The 13,769-nt window shown below is 38.5% G+C and overlaps 1 protein-coding gene across 9 annotated transcripts in view; it reads left to right on the top strand.

Moving 5' to 3' along the window:
- The window catches only part of FRYL (FRY like transcription coactivator), a 293,278-nt gene that overhangs the window by 59,345 nt on the left and 220,164 nt on the right, over positions 1 to 13,769 (top strand). For 2 of the 9 annotated variants that reach the window (XM_089911908.1, XM_089911903.1), the window contains exon 1: positions 1,196 to 2,266. The exons of the other annotated variants lie outside the window; for them this stretch is intronic. The gene's annotated coding sequence lies outside the window, so the exon portion shown is untranslated. Of the gene's footprint in view, positions 1 to 1,195; positions 2,267 to 13,769 lie in introns of those variants that run through there. 9 annotated transcript variants of the gene reach the window in all.

Raw genomic sequence — 13,769 nt, 5'->3', positions numbered from 1 at the left:
GGGGGTCAATCCAGAGGTAACTCACCAGGGCAGCTCAGAGGCCACCTTGGGAGCCGTGCTGGAATCCAGACCTCGTGCCACCTCTGCCACTGCTGCATTTGCCTCTAGATACTCTGAAAACTGCAGGACAGACCCCAACTTGCAACCCTGGATTAGGAAGTCAGATCAAGACACCTCTGCTGCTGGTGTTCCTGCCTCCCCACCTCTTGTCACCGAAGAAGCTGGGGGATGGACTCTGGAATTAGGCTGTAGAGAAATTTCGTATTTCCACAGCTGTGCTTGCCCCCCAGATAACTAAAAAGGCTTCTTTCTAATTGCTTATCGGTAGGCGGGAGGTCAAGTGCACCAATCTGTGGTGTCCAGCATAGTTCACGTAAATGCCATAAGATGGAAGCAGCCTGATGCAGGACCAAGAGCAGGTGCTGGTGTCAGTCTGACACATTGAATATTAGTAAACCTCAAATTTCAAATTTAAGATAACACATATGTACTATCTTCTAGTATTTTCTTTTTACCTTATTGGCTTGAGAACCCTTCTTTTGAGGCCTGCATTTACTCCACTTTGAACTTAATACATTTTGCATGACTAAGTAGTAGGAACATAGCAGGTCTGGTATGATATTTTTCCCAAATATTTAAATTTTATTCTTAATGTCTCACAATTTTTGAAACCATATTTTTCCTTTTTTTAAATAAATATATACAAGTATAAAATGTTACTGTTTTGGGGAACACTCATTAAATTCAGTCAACATTATTCTCTTACTGTCTGGACCTGAGCTTTCTCTCTTACACCTGTGCTTTCCCCAGATCTCCCTGGAGAATTCTGTGAAAGAAGTGGATTTTCTCCTAGAACTGTGCTTTGGTATCAGAGGCACTCCAGCCAGCAGCCAGCAGTACTTTGGTTTCTGTTTGTTGAAAGTAATTAAAGTTTGGTTTGTTTTATTGCATACTTTGAATTTTATTCCTGGGTGTAACAAATTTTGGCATAAAACCAAAAATTGAGACATACAGATATCTTTGCAAAGACTGGTTTTATATGGTCTGTAATGGCAGTCAATTTAAAATACAATAAAATAAGTTATATTAAAAATTTTGAGTATGTGTTCAAGTGCGTTTTTCTAGTGAGAAGTCTGTAGGTTCATCAGATTCTCAAAACAGAGGCCATGACCCAGGAAAGATTAAAAACGGCTGCTCTAGAGGTATAAGTTCAATCAAGACATTTGCCAAACATTTAACACCAAGGCTTCTGCCGTCAGTCACAGATCCCTTCCCTGATCTCCATCCTGTATCTGTAGACTTTTTTCAGGACATAAAAAGAAAATTATTGTTACCCAAGTGTTTAGGGAGGGGCCAAGGAACATCATAAGAGGTTATTATTAGATGAGAAGAGACACCTGGAAGTCAATTATATCACCTGAATATTTTTTTTTTTTAAGAAGATATGTTCCCATATGGCTGATGGTTTCCTGAAAAATAATGTGTTATACATGTCAAGACATAGTAAACTGTTGATATCTGCAATCCAGTATATTACATCTTGGGGGATTTATTTGAATGCTTGAAATAGTTATAAAAATAATTTATATGTTCAACTCTAGAGCCTAAAATTGTACAAATGGGGAAGGAATCTACAAACTTAAACTCTGTAATTCATTTAAAATAGGTAAGAGATGATTCAGAGACACAGAAATGTGTTGGATTTTCACATCCGATATGTCACATTTTCACATAGTTTTAGCTTTGTTTCTTAACTAATGACCTCTCTTCATATGCCAGAGCCTAAGTGGAATGTAGCATGGTTTGTAGAGATTTAAAAACCTTTTGTTTAAACAAAATCATGCACAGAGATCCCTAATATAAAGTGATGAAAGGAGAGATGGTTTTAGTTGATGTAGGGGCAAGAAAAGCCTTACTTTTTGTACATTTCCCTTTACCCCCACCCCGCCCCCCAGACACACACAAATAGAGTTAAGAGGGCTTTAGAAACAGGTGGGCCTAATGTAATCACAAGGGCCTTTAAAAGAAGAAGCAGGAGGCAGCAGAGTCAGAACCAGAGAGATGGCATCATGGGAAGGAATTGACCGGGCGTTGCTGGCACTGAAGATGGAAGGCGGCCGTGAGCCAAGGAATGTGGGCAGCTTCTATAAACCAGTAAAGGCAAGAAAATGGATTCTCCTTAGAGCTTCCAGACAGGAATGCAGCTCTACTGACGCTTTGATTTTAGCCCCGTGAGACCTGTTTTGGACTTCTGACTTCCGGAACTGTAAGACATATATTCGTTACCACTAAATTTATGGTAATTTGTAATTGCAACAATAGCGAACTGATACAGTGCTTAATACATTTTAGGAGTAAACATTCTTAACAGCCTGCTGAATTTTACCCTTGTCTATTTCAACAGCTCTTTCTCTGTACCTGGTTTTCCCTTTTCAGAAAGAGAAGAACCAGGAGATTCTAAACTGTCTTCAGGTTTATCAATTTCACCTTAATTCTTTATAGGTTTATAGTATATGCAATATAAATTAATAAAAGGATTTGAGTGCTTACCTTTTCTGTGCTGGTCGTGATGAAGTTAGAAAAGAATGTGGCAAGACCCTATTGTAGATAATAATCAAACAGTTAACAACAATAACTACCAAGCATCAGATAACTGAGTGCCAAAGTGAGTGGTAGGGATAGTAGTAGGTATCGTGAAAGAGCAAAGGAGAGAGCAGCTGTTTTAGACTGGAACAATCTCTGAAGGCTTTGTAAAAGAGATTTTTGAGCTAGGAATATGCTCTTAAAGGTATTGGGGAAATTGGTTCCAACAAAATAATCTGTGTTATTAGAAACACAAAACTTAAAGTTTACTAGTTTAATTATTATTTTATTATTTTTTGTGAACACATGGGAGAGATATATTTTTCCTATTGAACTTTTTATGGTGGAGGAGAGACTCTTGTAGAATTTTAAAAACGTGTAAATGCAAGCTACAGTAAATTGATGACATTTGTCTTGATAATGTGAAGTATAACACCTGAGATAATCTGTATTCCCTGTGTTGCCTGAGTGATACATATTGCCTTGAGTGATACATATTGTTTTTTCATTGTATTTTAACGTTTAAATCTCAAAATATGATTGGAAACCTAGTATGATCTAATCTGAGTTCATCGTGTTATAAGTGCTAAAAACATTGACCATGATTACATTTTTGAAGGAAAGGTATTACATGGGCTTGCTAAAGATAATTATGTTAGACTAACCTTACTCTTTAGATAAGATTATTGGACTGTGGGTCAAGAGAATGGAGAAGGTGCAGAATAACTGGATTTCAGCCAAACATAAGATTTCTTTCTGTTGACAGGGGGAGGCTGTGGGCTGGATGGCCATAAAATTAGGTAGAAATGTGACTGGTTGAGTAGCACCTCTAAAAATTAATAATGAATTGATGACAGCTGGAGAAAAATTTCTAGTGACATGCTGAAAGTCACTGTCCATATTTTTGTAATGATGTGAATGAAAACATTGATACCATGCTTATCAAATTTTTGGATGAAATGAATTTTTTAGGGTTGACTTTTGAAAATAATATTTCTGACTGAAATGGTGGGCTAAGGCTAACATGATAACTTAATGGAGCTTGATGTGAAGTGTATATGAGTTCAGAAAACAGCTGCATAATTATAGGGGTGAGGGAGATGTGGTTGAGTACAAACAACTTATGTATTTTAATTACTCTGATAAACTCAATATAGATATAAAATGTACTGCAACTATAAGAAAGGCTTCATAGAATCGTCATCTGGACTACTGGGGGAGGAGGTTCAGAAGAGGAAAGGTATCAGTCTTACTTTATTCTGTACTGTCCAGATTATACCTGGAGTACTGTGTTGAGTTCTGGATGTGACATTTGACGAGTTAGAAAACAGAAAATAACAAGTGTTGGCGAGGATGTGGAGAAATCGGAACACTTGTACATTGTTGGTAGGAGTTTATGATGGTCCAGCTACTGTGGAAAACAGTTTGACCACAAACAGTTAAACCGAAAATTATGATATGACCGACATGTTCTGTTCCTGCGTACTTACCCAAAAGAATTGAAAACAGGTATTCAAAGAAATATTTGTAATGAATGTTCATGGCGGTGCTTACATAGCAGTTTACTTTAGCTAAAAGGTAGAAACAACCCAAATGTAATCAACTGATGAATGGGTAACCAAAATGTGGTATATGTGTACAATGGAATATTATTCAACCATAAAAATGAAGTACTGATAAATGCTTCAAAGTGCATGAACCTCAAACCTTATGATTAGTGAATGAAGCTGGACACAAATGATCACATACTGTATGAGTCCACTGATATGAAATATCTAGGACAGGTAAATCCATAGAGACATACATCAGTTCGGTGCCTGCCAGGGGCATGGGGAATGGGGAGTGACTGCTTGATGGGTATGGGTTTCCTTTGGGGGTGATAAAAATGTTTTGGAACTAGGTAGAGGTGTTGATTGCAAAACATTGTGAATATACTAAATGCCATTGATTTGTACACTTAAAAAGGTTAATTTTATATCATGTGGATTTTAGCTTAATTTGAGAAAAGTGTCAGTACATATAAATCAGTTGGATAGTATTGAGAGTCCAGAAATAAACCCTATGATCAATCAATTTTTTTTTTTTTTTTTTTGCGGTACGCGGGCCTCTCACTGCTGTGGCCTCCCCTGCTGCGGAGCACAGGCTCCGGACGCGCAGGCTCGGCTCACGGGCCCAGCCGCTCCGCGGCACGCGGGATCCTCCCGAACCGGGGCACGAACCCGTGTCCCCTGCATCGGCAGGCGGACTCCCAACCACTGCGCCACCAGGGAAGCCCAATCAATCAGTTTTTTAAAAAATTTGACAAAGGTACCAAGACAATTCAATAGGGAAAGAACAGCTTTTTCAGCAGTGTTGAGGCATCTGGAGATCCCCGTGCAAAATGAATTTGAACCCTTTCCTCACACCATGCACAAAAATTAACTAAAAGTGGATTACAGATCTAAATAACAGCTAAAATTATAACATTCTTCAAAGAAAATATGAATAAATCTTAGTGACCTGGGTTAGGCAAAGCCTTCTTGGATATGACACTAAAAGCACAAGCAACAAAAGATAGGTACATTGGACTTCATCAAAATTAAAAACATTTGCGCCTCAAAGGATACCATCAAGAAAGTGAAAAGACAACCCACAAAATGGGAGAAAATATTTGCAAGTCTTGTATCTAGGATGTATAAAGAACTCTTAACAACTCAAAAAGGCAAATATCCTAATTCAAAATGATGAGTAAATTGAATTTTATGCTAAGTGAATTATCTCAATAAAAACTTAAAAAATGAGTCAAGTGGAATATGTTCAGCGATTTCTAGTCTTATGGGAATTGAAAATTGAAATCCTACTCTTTCGCTGCTTTGCCTTTTGCCCTCCCCCATTCCATCTCTCAACTTCTATCAGCTGTACCTTTTATCCTTACAAGGTTGTAAACATTTACATTCTGTTCCGTAACCTTAATGAAATCTTTGGTGCTTTGTTTTTGTATGGGTCATATATCTTTTAATTACCATGCAAATATAGGTCATACATCTTTTAATTACCATGCAAATATTAATTGCAGAATGGAGTAGTGAGTTTATGGTTACATTTCCTTCTCTCCACACCAGTGTCATGATCCCATGCCAATAGAAGGATGATGTTCCTGGTATCAAAGACGAATGGATTCTCTTTCCCTATAATCTATCAATTGCTCAAAGTCATGTCATATGTATATGTTTTCACACTTGAACCATTACTTCCTTGAATAACTTTTTTGTTTTTCCTGATGTATCATTTTGGTTGTTTTTGGCAGCATTTTACAGAATATCCACCCACAGGTGACATATCTGGTGGTTCTGACCTTTCTCTTATTGCCAGTGGCTGCTGTAACTCCAAGCATCTTTTTTTCACTTACTAAAAGGCAGGAGGAGGGGGATAGGATGAGTGCTTCTTGTTTTTTTTTTTTTTGGATCTTCCGCCTCTTAAAATATATTTTTGAAAAATTTTAAAACATAAAAAAGTTGTGAGAATAGTAATGTGAACTGTCTAACTTTCACCTAGATTCATCAGTTACAAACATTTTGCTATATTTGCTTTTTCCTTTATCTTTTGCTTCTATAAATCTAGATCCAGTTATCCTTATTTTGGTGAATCTTTTGAGAGAAAGTTGCAGAGATCATGATTCTTTACCCTTAAATACTTCATCACATATCACATAAGGAGAGGTGTGATCAGGGAACAATGATTAAATTCAGGAAATGTAACTGTCACAGGTTGAGATCTCTGGGGAGCAGATGCTGAGCCAGAATTAGGATTGTATTTACAAAAGTGAAAGAAGGAAGCAGGATTGGGCAGGTGGAGCTGTCAGATTGTGATGACACCCCGTGTGCCAGCACAAGGAGTGCCTCTGGAGTTAAGACTGTCCATTAGGGGAGTTCCATGTTGGGTAGAAATTGCTTGGCCTGTGACTTGCGTTTTTCATTTATGGGCTGGGAGCTGTCCAGAGGATATCAAGACCCTCTCTTGAAGGCTGAAGCTAACTCTGATGAAACTAACAGCTTAACCACACTCCTCACTCCTCACTGGTAGAGAGTCTTTTGAACGTAAGTGGTAGATTTCCATGTCTACCACAACACAGTACTATTATCTAATATACAGTCCATGTTCAAATTCACCAGTTGCCCAGTAATGTTCTTTATGGCAAATCTTCCTTCCCACCATCAGATCTCTCTCTTTATCTTGGAGGAAAGTCTTTCAAGAAGCTCCCCAGATGACTTTCCTGTAAGTCTCATTGGCTTAAACTGAGTTGCTCGTTCACCTCTGTTGCTCAGGCCAGCTGCTGGCAAAGGAGAATGGGATTTCCAGGGCTTGTTTAGACCTGTAGTGATTTATCCCATGGGTCTGGGCAAGAGTCTGCCTTCCCTAATCCTATGCTTCTCCCCTGTTACCTTAGAAAAAAGAAGAAAGAAGAAAAGAAAAGAAAAAAAAGATTAGATTCCTTTAGCAAGGCATAAGGAAGGAAAAGCTGTAGGTAGACAGCATTCTGCTGGAGCTTTCTGTTGCATATCTTTTTCTTTTTTTTTTCTGTTAAGAAAAGAAACACATGCATTCCTGTCGTGAAACCAGCTTCTTAGTTATTCTGTCTTTGGAACAGAATCTATTCCTTTATTCCTTTCGTGGAGTTCACTAATTTTCTGTATTAATAGGATGAATTATAGTTTAGTCCTGCTGTACACCTGCCATTCTGGGATTTCTTTTTCATTTCACTCTTGGATCATTTCCTCTGTTTCCTGTGTTCTCACATCCACTTTACTGGCTTTCATTCTTGCTTGCTAGAGAACGCCCTCAAGTAATGTTCTTACATGTCTGAAACTGTCTTTATTCTGCCTTCTCGCTTGATTGATCATTTGGATGTAAAAATCTAGGTCAAAATTACTTAATTCTGGAAGTTCTCGAGACATTGCTCTGTCTTCTACAATTGAGAGTTTGATTTTAGTCAGATTCTTAATTATTTTTTTCCTCAAATCATTTAGAATAATTTTTGGCTATGAAATGTCACAGGATTTGTCCAGGTGTCTCTTTCATGGAACAGAGGGTAGGTCACTTGTTTTTTATTCATTCATTATTCATTACCTGGCTCCCTGTTTTATTTTATACCTGTACTTTATTACTGACCTTCTTTTATTCTGGGTGATGTTAACATCAGTGTGGATGGTTCATTCAAAGCCCTTGACAATACCTTTGACAGACACTGCACCTGTTAGTCATTCTTCTCTTTCTTAAGACTAGTTCAGGTATTTAGGGTTCACCTGCTTCACGGGCTCCTCCCCAACCCAAAGGGGGCAGTTTGTAAAGCAGCCTAAAGTCAATAGTGTTAGTTTCATCCTCCTTGCCAGTGATTGGTTCAGGCATGGTGACATATAAAGGAAGTCCTCTGGGAGTCTGGTTTCCTTCAATTTATGAAGGCACACCCCTTCTTTTGGATGTGGTCACGTGGGCTTATGATACATGGAGCTGCTGCAGCCATTTTGGGTCATTGAGAAGAAAGCAAGATGATGAATGACCCTCAACTCAAAAATTGTTTAAAATTGAATTCCTGATCTGTAGTGCTCCCCACCCCCAGTTTTTTTGCTCCATCTTTCCAGTTGCTCAGGCCAAAAAATCTTGCCGTTATCGCTCACTTTATTATATGCACATAGAATATGGACATCCCACATCCTATTCATTAGAAGATCCTAAAAGCTCCCCCTTCAAATTATATTTGCAATCTTACTACTGTTTCCTATTGACACCACTACCATCCTGGTCCAAGTCACTGACATTTCTTGCCTGGATTACCACAACAGAGCAGTGGCTACCCAGGGAATTTTCTTAGGGTTCAACAAGACAGATGTTTGGATTGCTATAGGCCACATTTGACATCAGATTTGCTTAAGAGGATATGGGACAGGAAACACAGCTTACCTGCAGAGAAGAATCAGATACTCTCTTTGGTAGGAGTCCTTGTAGCTGTCTACAAAGAGAACAGCTGGAACCGTTCTCTGTGCCTCTCCTCTCTTCCAAGTGAAGCTTAAGTAAGAGTGATGAGGCTCACATGATGGATATGTAACTAACTTTGCTTAGGAGCTCCATGTTCCACAAGAGCCATTATCTTGTATAACAACCCATGAGCATAGCTTCCAGGATCCCTACAAGGTATGTGCCGAATTATAGGAGTCACCATAGTAAGGGAAGCCCACAGTTACAGCCACTCACCAGGTATTTATTGTTTCTCTCGGTCTGAAGCAACTTACCAATAGTCATTTTTACCATAAGCAATGTTGCCTGGTAACACAGCTGACATTCTGCCTGTATGGTTTCCAGGGGAACAGAGCTAGAAGATGAACAGAATCCAAGAGCAATTTCTCAGGCTCAAAGACAAGGGTTTTGCTAACACTTCAGTCACAAATAGCCTCGTAGTGGCATCAGTGCTTCTCCACTGTACTCTGTTCTCAGCACAGTAGCCAGAGCAATCCTTCTAAGTGTATGACAGTCATGTTACTCTTCTGCAAACCGTGCAGTGGCTCCGCAGAGCACAGCTGCCTACAGGCCTTACCTGAGTTGGTCCCTCGTTACCTCTCTAATCCTTTTTTCCTATTACTCTTTCCCTTACTCATCTGCTCTAATCATCCTTGTTCTTGCTCTAGTGTACCAGCCATGTTCCCGCCTTAGGGCCTTTGTGATTGCTCTTCCCATGGCTGGAATGTGCTTACTCCTGATAGCTACCTGGCTGAGTTTTCAGATCTTTGTTTAAATGTCGCCTTTTTAATGAGATGTACTCTGACTATTTAAAAATTGCAACGCCTGCCACCTCTGGCACTTGCCATTCTGTGCTTCTTCTCTACTTTTTCTTTTTCGTTTCTTCCCCTCACAGCTTCTCTCATCTTTTTATGCCTCATAATTTACTTATTATTTCTGTCTATTGTCTTCCCTTGTTAGCATGTAAGCTAAGAAGGGCAGGATTCTTCTCTTTTGTTCATTGATGTATCTCAACTGTCCAGGACAGTGCCTGACACATGGTTGAAGCTTAGTAGGTTTAAGTGCGCACACAATTACAGAGGGCTTATTGTACACTGAGCATTTGACATATATTCATTTAATCTTCATGAAACCCTCTTGAAATAGGTACTTTTATTATCCCTTTTAAAAATAAGCATGGAAACAGAGGTTAAGAGACTTGCTTCATGCTGCTTAGCTCATGAGTGAGTCCTTGCAAGCTGGCTCTGGAGCCTGTGTTCTTAACTGTATGCAGTTAAGCATCTTTCTGCATATATTTTTTTAAGCCTGATTTTAGATTATATCTTTTTGGTAAATTCCCCTTTATTAACGTAGAGGTTATGGCCATTTTAATGTCTTGATGCGTGTAGCCCAATTATTTTGCAGGATCCCATTAACCATATGTGAATGTATCCTTTAAAAAAAATGATTATTGGGGTGATTTAATTGACTTCCGATCGTCCTCTTTCATATACTAATGAACTCTTACGGTGTTCCCTAGTACTTCCCTAAATACTTGGGTGACAATAAATTATTTTCCTTTTATGTTCTTGGAAGGGGGAACAGATACAGGATGGAGGTCAGAGAGGGTTTCATGATTAATCATAGTAGAAGCCTCAGTGTTAAATAGTGGGTGAATGTCTTGGTTTACCTGATACCTAAAAACTTGCCATTCTCAATCTTGTCTGAATGATGGCCCCCTTTGAGAATCTAATGAAAGCTATGGACCTCTTACATGAAAAATGCCTATAAACACACGCTTTAAAAATTTTATCCAACTTATTGTATTGTAAATTGATTTCATCACAGGCCATATAAAACCAGTCTCTGCAAAGATTTCTATAAAGTCAAGTTTTTGTTTTTGTGTAAGATTATATGCCACATCCAAGAATAAAATCCAAATATTTGCTTAAAAAAATTGAGCTTTTTATTTTCAAAAGTTAATTTTAATGGGAAGACTGGTTTATAATAAGTCAAAATTGTGGCATTGTCTTTGATATAGCAATACATATATCATTTAAAATTTTTCAAACTATTTTTGTTTTAATGTCAACCAAAGCAGAAAACGTAATTTTTAAGATTTGTAGAAATAATTGGAATTAGAGTCAGATCACATAAGACAAGGTTTTCTTTTTTTTTAATAAAAAGCCTTTTTAATAGACTTTATTATTTTATTTTTTATAAATTTATTTATTTATGGCTGCGTTGGGTCTTTGTTGCTGCGCACAGGCTTTTTCTAGTTGCGGCGAGCAGGGGCTACTCTTCGTTGCGGTGTGTGGGCTTCTCATTGTGGTGGCTTCTCTTATTGTGGAGCACAGGCTTTAGGTTCGCGGGCTTCAGTAGTTGTGGCTCGCAGGCTCAGTAGTTGTGGCGCATGGGCTTAGTTGCTCTGCTGCACGTGGGATCTTCCCGAACCAGGGCTCTAACCCGTGTCCCCTGCATCGGCAGGCGGATTCTTAACCACCGCACCACCAGGGAAGTCCCTGTAGACTTTATTTTTTATAAAGACTTTTTATCAGAGAGCAGTTTTAGGTTCACAGCCAAATTGAGAGGAAAGTACAGAGATTTCCCATAGAACCCTTCTCCCATTTATGTATAGCTTCTCATATTAACAACACCCCCCATCAGGGTGGTGTATTTGTTACCACTGATGAGTCTACACTGACACATCATAGTCACCTAAAGTCCATAGTTTACATTATGGCTCACTTTTGGTATTGTACATTGTAGGGTTTGGACACGTGTAATGACATATATCCACCATTATAGTATCACACAGAGTATTTTCCCTGCCCTAAAAATCCTCTGTGCTCTGCCTAATCATCCTCCCACCCCTCCCCGGCAACCACTGATTTTTTTTTTTTTTTTTACTGTCACCATAGTTTTGTCTTTTCCAGAATGTCAATATGTACAATATGTAGCTTTTTCAGGATTGGCTTCCTTCATTTTAGCATTATGCATTTAACATTTCTTCATGTCCTCTCATGGCTTGATAGTTCATTTCTTTTTAGTGCTGAATAATATTCCACTGTTTGGATGTACCTCAGTTTATCCATAGGACATCTTGGTTGGCAATTATGAATAAAGCTGCTGTAAACATCCATGTGCAGGTTTTTGCATGGACATGGTTTCAACTTGGGTGAATACCAAAAAGCACCAGCTGCTGAGTCGTAAGGTAAAAAGTATGTTTAGTTTTGTAAGAAACTGCCAACTGTTTTCCAAAGTGACTGTGTCGCTTTGCATTTTTACCAGCAGTGTATCAGAGTTCTTGTTCCTCTGCACCCTCTCCAGCAGTTGGTATCGTCATTGTTCTGGACTTGGCCATTCTAATAGGTGTGCAGTGGTATCTCACTGCTGTTGAAATTTGCATTTCCCTGATGATATATGCTGTGGAACATCTTTTCTATGCTTATTTGCTATCTGAATATCTTTTCTGGTGAGATGTCTGTTAAGGTCTTTGGCCCCTTTTTTTAAAAAATTTTTTATAAACTTTTATTAGAGTACAGTTGATTTACAATGTTGCATTAGTTTCTGCTGTACAGCAAAGTGTGTCAGTTATACATATACATATATCCACTCTTTTTTAGATTCTTTTTCCATATAGGTCATTACAGAGTATTGAGAAGAGTTCCCTGTGCTATGCAGTGGGTCCTTATTAGTTATCTATTTTATATGTGGTAGTGTGTAGATGTCAATCCCAATCTCCCAATCTATCCCCCCCGCCCCCGACACACCCCCACTTTCCCCCCTGGTAACCATAAGTTTGCTTTCTATACCTGTGACTTAGCACTTTTCTCTGTATGAGAAGATGCTAGAGTCTGGGCTCATTGAAATCATTCCTTTGATATGCACCTTAGCTGTCTAGGGCCAGTATCCTGTTCTTTCCCATCCTGAGTCCCCTTAGGACTCACTGTTGGGAGTTGGATAATTTTTAAAATTTATTTAGTTTTGGCTGCGTTGGGTCTTCATTGCTGCATGCGGGCTTTTCTTTAGTTGCAGTGAGCGGGGGCTACTCTTCATTGTGGTGCGCGGGCTTCTCATTGCAGTAGCTTCTCTTGTTGTGGAGCACAGGCTCTAGGCACGTGGGCTTCAGTAGTTGTAGCTTGTGGGCTCTAGAGCGCAGGCTCAGTAGTTGTGGCGCACGGGCTTAGTTGCTCTGCGGCATGTGGGATCTTCCTGGGCCAGGGCTAGGACCTGTGTCCCCTGCATTGGCAGGAGGATTCTTAACCACTGTGCCACCAGGGAAGCCCGGGAGTTGGTCCATTTTTAAATCCGGTTCTTTTCTTTTTGTTGAGTTTTAAGAGTTCTTTGTATGTTTTTTTTTAAACAACCCTTTATTAGACGTGTGTTTTGCAAATATCAATATTTTCTCCCAGTCTGTAGCTTGTCTTCTTCTTCTCTTGATACTGTCTTTTGCAGAGCAGTTTTTAATTTGAATGAAGTCCAGCTTATCAATATCCTTATTAGTTCTGTCATGGATTGTGCTTATGGTGTTATATCTAAAACATCATTGCCATACTCAAGGTCATCTATGTTTGTACTAATGTTATCTATTAAGAGTTTTATAGTTTTGCATTTTAAATTTAGGTTTATGATACCTTTTAAGTTAATTTTTGTAAAGGGCCTGGTGCTTTCTATTTTGGAATGTTATTAGTTACTGATTCAATTTCTTTAATAGATACAGGCCTAGTTAGATTGCCTGTTTCTTCTTGTGTGAGCTTTTGAAGTTTTCTTTGCGTGTCTTTCAAAGAATTGGTCCATTTCATCTAGGTTATCAAATTGGTGGACATAGAGTTGTTCATAGTATTTCTTCATTCTTTTAAATATTCATGGGATCTGTAGTGATGTCTGTTTTTTATATCTGATATTAGTAATTTGTGTCTTTTCTCTTTTTTTCCTTTGTTAGCCTGGCTAGAGTTTTATGGATTTTACTGATTTTTTTTCAAAGAACCAACTTTTGGTTTCATTGATTTTTCTCTATTAATTTCATGTTTTTCGTTTCATTGATTTCTGCCCTAATTATTATTATTGCTTTTCTTCTCTTTACTTTGCATTTAGTTGCTCTTTCTAGTTTTTAAAAATGGAGGCTTAGTTTATTGATTTTCAGATCTCCTTTTCTAATATATGTATTCAGTGCTATAAATTCCCCTCTAAGGATTTTAATTTTGTTTTTGCTG

This window comes from Delphinapterus leucas, chromosome 5 (assembly GCF_059928025.1).
Source record: "Delphinapterus leucas isolate spDelLeu-1000000601 "Yukka" chromosome 5, BTC_Dleu_Yukka2, whole genome shotgun sequence".
In the NCBI taxonomy this organism is placed as follows: Eukaryota; Metazoa; Chordata; class Mammalia; order Artiodactyla; family Monodontidae; genus Delphinapterus; species Delphinapterus leucas.
This window is presented reverse-complemented; position numbering and strand designations above follow the sequence as displayed.